Genomic DNA, 15,054 nt, shown 5'->3' on the forward strand with positions numbered 1-15,054 from the left:
AAGGCATTTTTATATATGCTAAAATGAAAATCCACAATAATTATATAAAGAGTGATGTATCATATCAGTAAGCTGATGCAGAAATCAAATTAGTCTTTGTCCCAATTAGGATTACAGAAGATGAAAACAAGTGAGCAAAGGTTAGATTCCAGAAAATAAACAGCCAAGACTCTAGAGAGGTCCATAAAACAGACATGAATCAAGATAAAAGAATAGCACAGAATTGCAGGTTTTAGATACTGCTTTAAGCAGAGGCTTTATACAAGAAGCTATAGCCGTCCTATCATTATCCTACTCTTAACTAGTACTCTTGAAACCTTGAGAGCAAAGCTACCAAGATAAACTGTGCTCCTTGCAAGTATATCTTTGTACCCAAGATGCTCCTCTCTTTCATATTCAATCTTTGGGTACTCAATCTGATGATGGTACCATTTATATTGATTGGGTATTGATGAGGCTAGATTAAAACTGGAGCAGAGGGCTCTGATCTAAAGCCTAGGCTGGGATAAAATTAGATCAACTGATCCATCTTCAAAGCAATCTTCTTCATGTGGGGCCATGACCATCATCTCTTCCTTCCTCCTCTTACTCCAATTTTAATGATAAAATAGTAGACTGGTCATAATACTTGCTATGGAAATAAGCAAGATATGAACTGCGTGATTATTCCAGCAATGGGGAGAATGAGGCAGGATAAGGAGGCACCAGTGTAAACTCCAACTAGACACCAGCAGTTATATAACCATTCTATTCCTCTAGTGCCGTGGGTCTCTACCTCCCTAATGCCATGACCCTTTAATACAGTTCCTCATGTTGTGGTGACCCCCAACCATAAAATTATTTAAGTTTTCCGTATTTTTTTGAAAATATGTGTTTTCCGATGGTCTTAGGCGACCCCTGTGAAAGGGTCGTTTGACCCCCAAAGGGGTCCCGACCGACAGGTTGAGAACCACTGCTCTAGTGGAATAAATGGATTTGGGATCCAGCAGTGCAGAAGTAAAGAGCCAGTTTGGTGTAATGGTTTAAGAGATCAGGCTAGAAACTGGGAGTCTAAAATTTTAATCCTGCCTTTGGTACAAATGCAGTTAGGTGACCTTGAGCCAGTCACTTCTGAAATTTTAAAATCTTGTCAAAGCTGCAAGGACATACCCAGAGTCAACACTGACTTGAAGAACCAACAACAACAACAACAACAACAATGCAGTGTACCCATGTTAGCATACCATCCTGAACAGTGGTCAGATTCGAATTTTTTTACTCCCGGTTCTGTGGCCATGGTTTTGTGGGCTTAGCATGGCTTTGTGGGCATGGCAGGGGAAGTATACTGCAAAATCCCCATCCCTTCCCCACTCCTGGGGGAAGGTTACTGCAAAATCCTCATTCCCTTTCCACCCCACTAACCTGCTTTCCAGCTCCATTCCTCTGTTCAGGAAAACAAAAGCTGGGAGGCTGGGAGGCAGTGGGGGTGGGGCCAGCCTATTTGCCACTTCTCCGAACTACTCAAAATTTCCGCTACCGGTTCTCCAGAACCTGCAGAACTGGCTGAATACCATCTCTGATCCTGAGGTTGCAAAAGGACCATTTAATGCAGAAGCATCACTAAATAACAACAAAGGGAGATACACAGCTCTCTCTTTGCTTCCCCCTGATGGTCATCCAAATTTTTGCATTCTGGGAATGCAGTCTACCCATGTTTAGCATTCCCTTATAGATGCAGGACCAAAGATCCGTTTCCTTAGTGTATGTTAGATATTAGCATATATCGAGATAAGTCTTCCCTCAGGTCCGCTCCTACAGCGGGAAACAGGTATTCATCTGATTGGTCAATGGGCGTGCCTCATCCCTATAAAAGGGGAACCCTCCGACCACAGGTTAAGCTGGATCACTACTACTACTAATAAAATGAGCTGTTGAGTTACTTCGTGTCCGCAGTCTGTCTCTCGTTGCCCAGATCTAACATTGGCGACGAAGGTGGGATTGAGAGACAGATAGGACGAAGAGCGCACTTCAAGAATCTCCGGATTTGATCCAGCCCAGGAATTCGGCAGAAATTCCGGCAGCCATCTCAGATCACCGCAGCGCGGCAAATTCAAACTGAGAAAATGGCGATGCATGCTCCCCCCGCTCCTTTCGACCCAGCAACCGACGAATGGGAAGCCTTCATGATTCGCTTCGAGTGTTTCCTCGAAGCAAATGAGTACACGGGGATCACCGATGCAAGAAAGAAAAATATCTTCCTCGGCTACTGCGGAAAGGAAGTCTTCAATACGGCCAGAGACCTCACCGCGCCTACTCCAATACAAGCAGTACCGTGGGCGACGCTGAAACAAGCCTTGGAAACACATTACGCGCCAAAACCGTCCCGCCATGTCAGCCGCAAAGAATTCAACACGAGGACTCAAATGGCGGGAGAATCCATTAACCAATTTGTTGCAGCTCTACGAAGAATAGCAGCCCACTGTGAATACAGGGATTTGGAAGAGCATATCTTAGAGCAATTCATCTGTGGGGTAAGAGACATTTCGTTGCAAAAGAAACTGTTAGCCAACCCGAATCTAACCCTACAGTCAGCATTGAACAAAGCAAGAGCGTCGGAATCAGCGGAGAAATCAGCAGTGACCATACAAAGAAGGGTCAACGAAACCCAGCCGGCACCGAGACAAACCAGAGTCCACTACGAAGACGCAAGCCCCGACTACGTGGATCCCGAGTTCGAGGACAGTCACCTAATGCAGAGCAGTCACTGGAGGCCTGGGGGGAAACCCGGATCCCGCTTGCCGCCCTGCGCAAGCTGCGGAGGGAATCACCCCAGGTCTACTTGCAGGTTCAGGAACGTTGTTTGTTCGCACTGCAACAAACTTGGGCACATCGCACGAGTGTGCCGGAGCGGAGTCCCTGCCTCACGGCAGCCACCCATGTACCGCCAACAGAAGCCCAACCCAGGGGCTTGGCGAAATCAAAAAGGGCGCCCAGAGAGAAATCCACAAGTGTTTACCCAGAGAGAAACTCCCCAAAGAGCTGAACGAGCGTATTCCCAGAGAGATTACTCACAAGAAAGTGAGCGAGCGTATCCCCAGAGAGAATTCACACAGAGAGCCGAAAGAGCGTTCTACCAAGACGCTCAACGAGAGTATTTTCAGGATATAGACGATGAGATAGAGTTGACCCAGAGAGAGGAGTTGCGAACGTATCTCACCACGATACATCAGGTCCGCCCTAAGCGGCCCAAAAGGCTGAAAGTCACAGTCCTCTTGGAGGGCTCACCCTGCGAGCTGGAGGTTGACACAGGATCAACCCTGACGATCATTTCATGGGCATCCATGAAACAGGCCATTCCCGGCCTCAGAAAGAGCCAACTGCGCGCTCCTGACGTCCTGCTACGAGACTACCAGGGGAACCAAGTCCCCATCGTGGGCCAAGGCACATTCCACATCCAGTTTAAGGACATCGAAGCCCAGCTGCCCGTGACCATCTCCAGCGCGCCATTGCAGAACCTCCTGGGGCTTGATTGGTTTGAAGCCCTGGGATTAGAAGTCACCGGAATCAACGCCGTGAGAAACAGCAGCGCTGAAAAGATCTTTAAGGAGTTCGAGGATGTGTTCAGCTCCGGTCTTGGTAAGTATGTGGGCAAACCAATATCGTTCAATTTAGATCCAAATGTGGCGCCAATCCGACTTAAACCGAGACGAGTGCCTTTTGCACTCCGCCCAAAAATAGATAAAGAGATAGATAAGTTAGTGGAACAAGGAATCCTTGAGCCGGTAGATCACGCGCGTTGGGAGACACCTATCGTGACCCCAGTTAAGTCAGACGGATCAGTCCGCTTGTGCGCAGACTATAAATGCACAATTAATGTCGCGCTACAACAGAGCGCATATCCGGTGCCCGTAGTACAGCACCTATTGCACTCATTGGGGCCAGGAAAGGTTTTCGCTAAGTTAGATATGGCACAAGCTTACCAGCAACTGCCAGTAGATAGCGCCACAGCGGAGGCCCAGACTATAGTGACGCACAGAGGAGCGTTTAAATGCAACCGGCTACAATTCGGCGTAAGTATTGCTCCAGGATTGTTCCAGAGCGTCATGGAACGACTGTTGCAAGGGATACCGGGAGTCGTCCCATATTTTGACGATATCTTGGTGTCCGCTGCAAACGAGGAGCAACTAAACAAAAGAGTCAGATCTGTTTTGGCCAGAATCAGAGAGAAGGGCCTCCGCCTTAAAAAAGAAAAATGCCAAATTAACGTGCCTAGTGTAGAATTCCTGGGTTATAGAATTGATGGTCAGGGAATTCACCCCACTGAAAAGAAAATTAAGGCAATCCAGGACGCCCCCACACCACGAAATCAAACCGAGTTGCAGGCCTTCCTCGGACTACTTAATTTCTACAGCGTTTTTCTGAGACAGAAGGCGACCGTTGCTGAGCCACTACACCGTCTACTCCAGAGGAACGCACCATGGAGATGGGGACGAGCCGAAGCTGCAGCATTCGCCGGGGTAAAGCGCCTGCTCACCACTGACTCACTACTTGTGCAATACAGTCAAACCCTCCCGCTGGTATTGACCTGCGACGCATCGCCTTTCGGGGTTGGAGCAGTCCTCAGCCACAGGATGCCCGACGGGAAAGAAGCACCCATTGCTTTCTACTCCAGAACTCTTTCATCGGCCGAAAGGAACTACAGCCAAATGGACAGAGAAGCATTGGCTGCCGTTGCAGGTGTGAAACGTTTCCATGAATACCTCTACGGCCGCGATTTTGAACTCATTACTGATCACAAACCGCTGTTAGGACTTTTGGCGGGAAATCGCCCCACTCCGGTCTCCCTTTCTCCACGTATGACCAGGTGGACTGTTTTCCTGGCTGCGTACTCTTACAAGTTAATTCATCGACCGGGCTCCACTCTAGGGCACGCAGATGCGCTCAGCCGTTGCCCATTACCAGACATTTTGCCAGACCCCACTCCAGAAGTACCGGTATTGCTCATTGACTGTTTGGATTCGGGACCGGTTTCTTCTTACGATGTCGCAAGGTTCTCCTCGAAGGACAATTTAATAAAACAAGTGCAAACTTGGGTATGGAGGGGGTGGCCGAAGGGAAATGTGGGCCCGGAATTCAAAATGTTTTGGTCTAAACGGGACGAACTCTCCGTGTTACAGGGATGTTTGTTGTGGGGGGATCGAGTTGTTATTCCTTTTGCTCTACGAAAAAAGGTATTGAATGCTTTACATATGGGTCATCCGGGGATCGTGAGAATGAAAGCGTTAGCGAGAAGTTATGTGTGGTGGCCCAATATGGACAAAGAAATAGAGGAGTGGGTGGCCACTTGCGACCCATGCCAGGAGTCGAGACCAGCACCCCCGGAAGCGCCCGCCACAGAATGGGAGAAACCCAAGGCACCCTGGTCACGCATTCATATTGATTTTGCAGGACCATTCCAGGGTCAAACCTTCCTCATAGTTGTAGATGCTTATTCTAAATGGTTAGATGTAGTCCTAATGACATCAACCACGGCAGAGGCAGTTATAAAGGTTCTTAGGCGGCTTTTCGCCACCCATGGTCTACCAGATCTGTTAGTATCGGACAACGGGCCCCAATTCACGGCCATGCAGTTCGAAACATTTTTAGCAGGGTTGGGAATCAGACACGCCCTCATCGCGCCATTCCATCCAGCGTCCAATGGTCAGGCAGAAAGAATGGTGCGGTTCGCGAAAGAGGCCCTCGCCAGGATGGGCCCGGGGGATTGGCAAACACGCATTGACCATTACCTCCTCATTCAACACATTACCCCGAGCGCAACGACGGGTAGAAGCCCCGCTGAACTACTAATGGGTCGCCGCCTACGGTCTCACCTGGACAGGCTCCACCCGAATTATTCTACCTCGGCTCCCCCAGACTCTACAAGTAAGGTCAGATCTTTTAGAGAAGGAGACACTGTTTATGCTCAAAATTACACAGGGGGGACATTGTGGATACCGGCGAGGGTCATTGGCATCATGGGCCCTCGATCGTATTTGTTAGAGCTTGAAGATGGGCGGAATTGGAGAAGGCACATCGATCAGCTTCGAGGTCGCCTAGCACAATCCAACTTACGGGATGAGGGCGAAAGTTTCCTGTCCACAGAAAGACAACCGCAGGGAAACTTCATCCCAGGAAACGACGACACCGGCGAGCTAAGCGGGGGACAGGACATCACGCACGCAGCTGAGCAACCCCCCGTCATCACAGCCGCTGAGCAACCCCCCGTCATCGCAGCCGAACAAGATACCAGGGAAAAGAGCATCGAAAACGCAAGACCTCCAGAAACAGAAAAAGCACCCGATCCTGCAACCACTTCAAACCAACAGGAAACCAGTCCTGCAAGTACTTCAACGCAACCTGAACTCCGACGTTCCTCCCGAGCAAGACAAACACCCACCTACCTAAAGGACTATGTCACCTACCGCAACGTCCCATCTAGGAGGGGAGGGGTGTTAGATATTAGCATATATCGAGATAAGTCTTCCCTCAGGTCCGCTCCTACAGCGGGAAACAGGTATTCATCTGATTGGTCAATGGGCGTGCCTCATCCCTATAAAAGGGGAACCCTCCGACCACAGGTTAAGCTGGATCACTACTACTACTAATAAAATGAGCTGTTGAGTTACTTCGTGTCCGCAGTCTGTCTCTCGTTGCCCAGATCTAACAGTGTAGGCTAGTGTTATGATTAATGTTGACTTTTAACAAGAACAGGGCATCTGTTAAAACACTCAGAGCTCATTAAGGAGTGCCCTCTCCATTCTCTGGGAAAGCTGCTTTCCTTGCCAAGAGTTATGACTCAGCCATTTTGCATGAATCATGCCTCCTTCCCAATTCTAAGAGCATTGTGCCCGAAGTATTTCTTGTCCAAACATTCTCTATAAAGTTTAGATTAGTTTATTATAAAATCACAGAAATTGTTTTTTTTAGTTCCAAGATTCGAGAATGATGTTTTTCATCCAGCCAAACAGATAAGCAGAGTGTAATAGAAATGAGTTGTTCCCCCCACCCCACCCCCAGCATCTGATCATTTGAAGTGAACTGCCCCAGGCAATGAAAATGCCCTCACTATTACAGCTCCAAATCCTCCATGGAGTCTATTAAACAATTTTGGGCAAGTCGCTATCTCTCAGCCTAACCGATTTCACAGGATTGTTACAAGGATAATGGAAAGAGGTGTGTGTGGGCATGTGGTCTTAAGTGTTGGCAAGAATACAGTAAGTGAATAACCATTGGATTCATCTTCTTTGCTATAAATTCATCAAATTTGCTATTAAAACCAGTTGTTAATCATCAATTACATTGTAAGACAATTAACTCTACTACTAATGAATGCATGTTTTATACAGTTAGGTTTGGAATCTACCCAAGTTCCATTCATTGGATCATCCTATCAGAGAGAGAGAAATCCCTTTCATCGTTGTCATTAATTTATTAAATGTGTAAGAAATCTCCAGTGCATCGTCTCCTCCTTTTTTACTAAATGAAAAAGGAAAGGTCTGAGACAGATGTTCCCCAGTTCAAACTGTGACACTATAGCCCATTAATCTTAGAAGCCCTATCACTTTCTTGGAAATAGTCAGACACCTTTTTAATTATTCCTAATTTGAATCAAGTAGTAATTAAAAACTGGCCTGCTGGTTTGCTCATGATGTTAAGTAAGTACTTATCTCACTCCAGCAATTATGCTTTCAACACTCACCCTCCCACCCTCTATCCTCCTCCTCCTCTTCCTTCCTTCCTCCCTCTCTCCCTCCCCCCCCCTCTCATCATCATCATCATCGGATAAAAGGAAATATTGCTCAATCCAGATTGCTTCATTTTTTCTAACTGGGATAGTACAGAGCAGTCAAGAGCAGTCTGGGGTGGGATCAGGAGACAGAAACAAAGAGCTGCCAGACTATCCAGGAACTAGATGCTGAAATGAGGCAGAAGCAAAGAGAAAACTAGTGGCTGAACTAGAGCAAGTGAGTATCAAAGTATCTTTTTCAACTTCAAAGTAAGTTTGAAAAAAAATCTGTATATCAGTGAGAAGACATGCAATGGGCTTGTAGTAAGATTACACAGTTCCAGTTAACCCAGATCAAATGGTCAGATTGTGTAACTATATTCCAAGGAACCTGTCCAAAACAGCAGTGATTCATTCAGCCATTAGTTTATTGCCCATTTACATACACAACAACATGCACACCCAGGAAAAGCACCAAGAGGATAGTGGAAAGAAGGACATCTCATGGATTTGCCTCCCTATGCTGGCTGGGGGATTCTGGGAGTTGAAGTCCACAGGACTTAAAGTCGCCAAGGTTGAGAAACACTGCCATAGGTCATCAAAAGACATGCCCTTTCCAGCATTGTACTTTCTACCTTTTATAGTTGTAAGATCTGTGCCTTGTGTTTAGAATAGCAATTAGGTTTTGAAAAAGGACACTGCCATAGTATCTCATCATATGAATGAATTCCACTATCAGTCCTATCCAGGAATAAAAACAGCATACTTCTAAATATCAATTCCTGGAGGAAAACAGGAAAAGACAGCTATTTCTCATATTTTGGGAGGAGTTTCTTGGAGACATCTATTGCTTGCTTTTGGAAACAAAAACAGGACTAGAAAGGTTTTAGTCTGTTCCAATAATTCTTAGTTATACATGATTGACTTTGAAGCATGTATAGCTAGCTATACAGTATCCCAACCTAATGAGCTATGTGATTAGATAGAATTCTGTGGAAAAGTGGGAGGATAATCTAAATGTTTCAAGTCATTTTTTTTAGTCCTGAAAGGTTCATTACAGAGGCCCGCAATACATAAATCTGGATCCATTAGCTTTCAGCTGCTTCACTGGTGATATATCAACACATGAATGAGATTAATACCGTTTTACTCAAAGTTACCAATCAATTTACCATTTTGATCTTCTTTCCAGCAGTTGCTTCCAGATAGCAAAGATAATCCATGATTTTCAGGACATAATTTATTTTTATAGTCATATCATGAACTCCCAAAAACACAAATGTACCTTTTAGAACATTGAAAAAAAATCTATTTAAAAGCTGTTCAAAAAGAATAAAAATGTTTTTGGGGGAAAATCCTTTCCAGGACAGTCTTCTCTTCATCCTCTCCAAATTTGCTTCCAATTAGCATGTTAACTGGATAGGGAACACTGTCTAATTTTAGTCAAGGAATTTTGTGTAATTTAAAGAATAATATGGCCAAGTAAGGTAACTATGGATGCATGCAAAATAACTGCCATGTTATTTAGAGCAATTTTCCTGATTTAATGCTCCCACTTGGTATAAACTTTCAAGTCCTATGATTTTCAACTAACATGAGTCATTGTTTATTATCCAGTGTTCATCACAAAAATCTTCGGGGAATACTGTTTTTTCTTAAATGTCCATCAAGGCTCATGAGTGGGCCAAAAGCTCTGAGGACAATGGATTCAATGAACTAGATAAGGAAAAGTAGGTCAGCATGTTAGTTTGTTGGTGGAGAATATTCAGGATGTCTGCAATCTAATTTTGTTCAATCTGTTCCATTGTAGGGTTTTTAGGATACACTGAGTAGGAGGCAACAGGGAAAAAAGTTAATTTTCTCTTCTATCCTGCTGCTGAAATTTTATTGCTGTCATAGCAACCAAATTAGCTAAAAATAAAAAAGTATTACCTTAAATGGCAAATTCTGGCATACTGCATCCTGACAACGAATATATCCATCTTCAAATCTGTAATCATGGTTCTGTAACAGTCTTCTAAGATGCCACATTTAATTAGCAGAGGAGCTGAAAGCAAGATGTTTGAAGTCCTTCAAGCTGCAGGTTACAAAACCAGATTCTTTATAATTAGGCATTTGGAATAGCTTTCTCTATACACATTACGTTTAATAAAAACAATTATTCCAATATGAACAATATGTTGCTCATATGTAACTGCACTGTGGAGTCCTTGATGCCCTCTGAGCTTGGTCATTTGCTTGAAGACACTTTATTACCTGATTGGGTAATGAACCCAACATTGATGATGTTACCTAGTGGGGTAATGAAATGACCGCAAACTAATAATCAAGCTCAGAGAGTACCAAGGGCTCCACAAAAAATATCATTCAGTAGATTATATACTCTTGTCTCTTTGCAAATACTTTTGCATACCAGCAGGCACCATTTTTAAAAATTTCTTGACATCCCAAGGATCTCATCAGACATTCTAAAGATTGATTGAGCTGATCTTCACACAGTTTTGAAGGGTGTTTTTGAGTCAGTGTTGACTTCAGACAACTGCCTGGGCAAGGCCTAGCTGTTTCCTTGACAAGAAATGGCTTGCTATGGTCCCCTTCCTGGCGTTGAGAGAGAATGACTAGCCCAGGACCAACCATCCAAACAGTTTTAGAATTAGAACTCATGGTCTCCCATTTCTAGCCTAATGCCTTATCCATCACACCAAACTTATTCTCTTGTCTTATTTATTTATTAATTAAATTTATATGGTGCCCATCTCGTTAGGCAAAGCGAGCCTGGGCAGCTTTACCCTACTCTGTGTCATATTTGATTTATGGAATGTCGTAAATCACAATGGGTTCAGCTTGTGCAGCTTAATGAGTCGCCATGGGCGAATAGGCAGCAATATAAATAAATACATTAAATAAATAAATAATAAGCCGTAAGCGTCAAATTTAACATTGCCCGATCTACTAAACTAAAACCAAGCAAAGCACATATTGGATTATTGCACAGTGTGAAGCAATTTTGTAAATAACCAATAATTTTAGCTATTATGCCTTTGACCATTTCCAAATAGATGACAAATTGTGGACCAGGAACACCCATCATGACCTCAGAAACATCCAGTCTGAGTTTCCCCCCCCCAAAAAAAAAATATCATAACTCATTAACTCAAGATCTTTAATGCAAAAAAATTTGGTGGATTCAGTTACTTGTTAGATATGTAGTGTTGAGAAGGTAATATTGGTTCGTATGTGATACAATTTCAGAAATATGGTTTCCTTCAGAGAAAAAAAATGATTTTGTTCCATCAAGTTGATGGTGATTTTAAGTGACCACATAGAGAGATCTTCTCCATGATGATCTCTCCCCCACATGGTGTCAGTGCCACTAGTCAGTCCCAAATTTGCTAGAACTATGCAAAATCTACCTTGAAAAGAGTGACGAGAAGAACAATATACCAAGAGTCACGGTGGCACAGTGGTTAGAGTGCAGTATTGCTGGCTACTTCTGCTGACTGCTGGCTGCCTGCAATAGTTCGAATCTCACCAGGCTCAAGGTTTCCATCCTTCCAAGGTGGGTAAAATGAGATTTTGGGGTCAATAGGCTGACTCCGTAAACCACTTAGAGAGGGCTGGAAAGCACTATGAGCTGTATATACAGTAAGTCTAAGTTATTGCCAAAATAGTTTGCAAAAGAGATATTTTTTGAGGAAGCTTTGAAGATCCCTGCATCGGGGGTCTTCAAAGAAATTTCTTCTGCTCTGGAGAAGATGTAACCTTTAAAGACAAAGATGCTCTTCTTCCTCTGGCTCAGTCTGTATAATTATCTGCAAATAAACCAAAATCAAAGACATCAGCAAGTATTGTTGGGCCAATTGGCAAAAGAAAGCTCAGGACTCTATTGGTTGGAAACATACGGAAGAGACCTTCATTTTTCAGTGGATAGACAGTGGCGATGATGATGATGATGATACCAGAATCATAAGAATGCCTGAGTCACAGAAGGAAATAGCTGCTCCTCAAGGCGGCTGATCTGGAACCTCTATTCCTTGGGAAGACAAAACAATGCAACCGACTGCTTCTGTGCCTTATGGAGGGGGGAATCCGCACAAATCCCTTTTTCATCTCAGCTCACGTCTGCCAAAGCGCATGTTGATTTAGATTATGTTTTGGTGGCCTAGAGAGGCTGACACCGTGACCAGAATCTATTGCTGTTGCCATGGCAGCAGAGGCACCACAAAAGGCTTCAGAGAGCAGCTTCGGGCTGCTGATAAAACATGCCAGTTACCAAGGCTGCTCCTCTGCTTTGGTTCCTTAGTGGAGCCTGTGTAGCTCAGGATGAATTTGTGGCAGGAACACAAGCATGGAAGATGAGGGGGAGGGCCGCCTCCCTGTATCTTGGCATTTATTTATGGGTCTGGAGCCCTATTTCACTGGGGTAAAGGATGCCTTGTTGAGCTTTTACATTTATTTATGGGGATAGAGCTGTCCTCCTTCTTAAGAAATGTCAAGGAATATCAAATTAGACTCAATGGACTGAGTATGGATGTATTTTGATCTGGTTTTCCTAGCTTGGGTTACTCCAGATGGCTTCAATTACACCAGACAGAGTCCCTTTTGTGAAATATACAGACATATAATGTGTTTAAATCAATCAATCCCATACAGCATGATCAATTCTGGGTTCCCAATCTTGCAATTACCGGTAAACCTTTTACACAATTTGTTGGTGTCTCATATGCGTGTGAAACCAACCATCATATTTATGCTGGTTAATTTATTGTTCCTATTTATACTTTACTGTTTTACCCTCAGGTTACTCAACACAAGATAGAGATTCATGATAGATAGAAGATAGATGATATATAGAAAGAAAGAAAGATGATAGATGATTGATTGATAGAAAGAAAGAAAGAAAGATAGATAGATGATAGATGATAGATAGATAGATAGATAGATAGATAGATAGATAGATAGATAGATAGATAGATAGATAGAAGAAGACAGACAGACAGACAGACAGACAGACAGACAAAACATTATAATTTTTACCCTCTTGGTTGATAACCCAAGCCAGTCCTCTATGGCTTATTCAAAAGATCACAAAATAAATCCTCTTTTAGGTACAAAAAATATCTTAGCATTTCCCATATGTCTGAAGAACTACCTTCTGGGTCATTAAATGATTGGAAAAGACAGAACTAAAAGTGTCAGTCAGGTGGTTGAGGAAGTGGGTCATTCTGCTCCACCATGCTCCATCATATTTAACCATTCTGCCTATATTATATCTGTCCAAGGATTTAGTTTTAGTCTCAAAGATAGAACAAACATCCTGCTTAGTACAGGTCACATTCATGTTCCTAAAGGAAATAGCAGCTGTGAGAATGAAATGGTTTTCCAGTTAGAATTAAGGGGAAAAGGTGGGTTGGAACTCTAGCATTGGAATTAGTTGTTTGGGTCACATCAAAAGGCTCTACGCAGGGGTGAAATCTAGCAGGTTCTGACAGGTTCTGGAGAACCAGTAGCGGAAATTTTGAGTAGTTTGGAGAACCAGCAAAAACCACCTCTGACTGGCCCCAGAGGGGGGTGGGAATGGGGATTTTGCAGTAACCTTCCCCTGGAGTGAGGTGGGAATGGAGATTTTGCTGTATTCTTCCCCTGCTATGCCCACCAAGCCACCCCCACCAAGCCACAGCACGCCCACCAAACCATTAGTAAAACAAATTTGAATTTCACCACTGGCTCTATGTTCTAAATAATGCATTCCATTGATTTGGCTGGAAATTTTTATAAAATAAATGCACTCACATTCATCCTTGTGCAATCCAGACAAGACTCGTTTGAACTGAAGGCTGCTCCAAAATGAAGCAGGAAGCCATCCTCTTAGGAAACAATTAGCAGCTCTCTAATTGAAACAATTAGCAGTTGAATGTATGGAGATTCTCAGTCATCCAGGTCATGGTTGTCCCAAAGGGGCTTTTTTCAAGAAGCTACTGAACTTTCTGGTTTTTCTTTTCGCTTCTCATCCAAGAAGCTTCCTCAAAAGCTCGACTTACAACCATTCACTCAGCGACTGTTGAAACTTACAACGGGCCCTGAAAAATGTGACTTTTGACCAATCTTCATTCTTATGATCTTAAATTTAAATATTAGAGTTCCTGCTTTCTAAGTAGTAGGGCAGTGATGGCTAATCTTTTTGTCCTAGCGTGCCGAAAGTGGCTGTGTGTGCACAGCAGCATGCGCCCACACCCATAATGCAATGTGTGCACAACCCCATCGCATGACCCCTGTGCATGCATGCGTAACTCCCCCACGGCCCCCTCGCATGAGTGCATAACACCCCCCCGTGCCTCGTTTTGGATTTAGCAGGCCTCCCTGAAGCCTCCTGGGACCAAAACCAGGGTGGGGTGGGCACTGCACCCCCGAGTAACCCCCGTGTACGACCCACCCCACCCCTGTGCATGCACTTGCATCTCCCACGTGAGTGGCAGAGACCCAAAAATCAGCTGGCCAGCAGGAGGCGTGCGCGCATGCATGGTGGAGCTGAGCTGGGGTGACAGCTCGCGTGCTCTGAGAGAGGGCTCCACGTGCCACATGTGGCACGTATGACATAGGTTCACCAACACAGTAGTATGCTCTGCGTCATTGGCTTATAAGGAATCTCCAGTATCAGAGCTGGAGAAGGATTTCTGCCAGAATTTACAGATGGCAGTGAACAGAAAATGGCGTATAGTTAGTTTGCTTGAAATAAGCAAATGAGAACAATTGTGTTAATATTCCAGTCTTACCAATGGTGGGTTGCAGGAGGTACGCCCTGGTACGGGCGTACCGGAGCCTGCCCGGAGCACCGGATACTGTTCCGGTATGGTGCTCCAGAGGGCCTACCCGCCCGCCCAAGCTCCTTACCTGTCCTTTAAAGCCTTCGGTGCTTCCGTGCATGGTGCGTATAGCACCAGCACAATGCTCTGCTGAGCAGCTGGAGCATCACAGAGGCTCGCGGAGGCGCTAAGATGCATCCCTGTGTTGCGTGCATGGGCACACATGCTGCTCGCGTCCATATGGACGCTGCTGGGCCCGTTCCAACCGCGGGATCTGGAACCCACCACTGAGTCTTGCTCTCCAAAACATGCCGTGTACGTTATGAAAAACGATAGGGAAGTAATAAAGACTCTGGGTAGTATTACAAATAATGGATGATGTAATCAGTTAATTAGTTAGGTGCTATCAAATCTGATCAAAATCAAAGCCACTGTATAAAGAAAATGCCTGCCATCTCATTTTTTCTCATCTTGTGTCATCGCATGTCATCACATGTCATCTCGTGT

This window comes from Natrix helvetica (assembly GCF_964273705.1).
Source record: "Natrix helvetica genome assembly, chromosome: 1".
Classification (NCBI taxonomy): Eukaryota; Metazoa; Chordata; class Lepidosauria; order Squamata; family Natricidae; genus Natrix; species Natrix helvetica.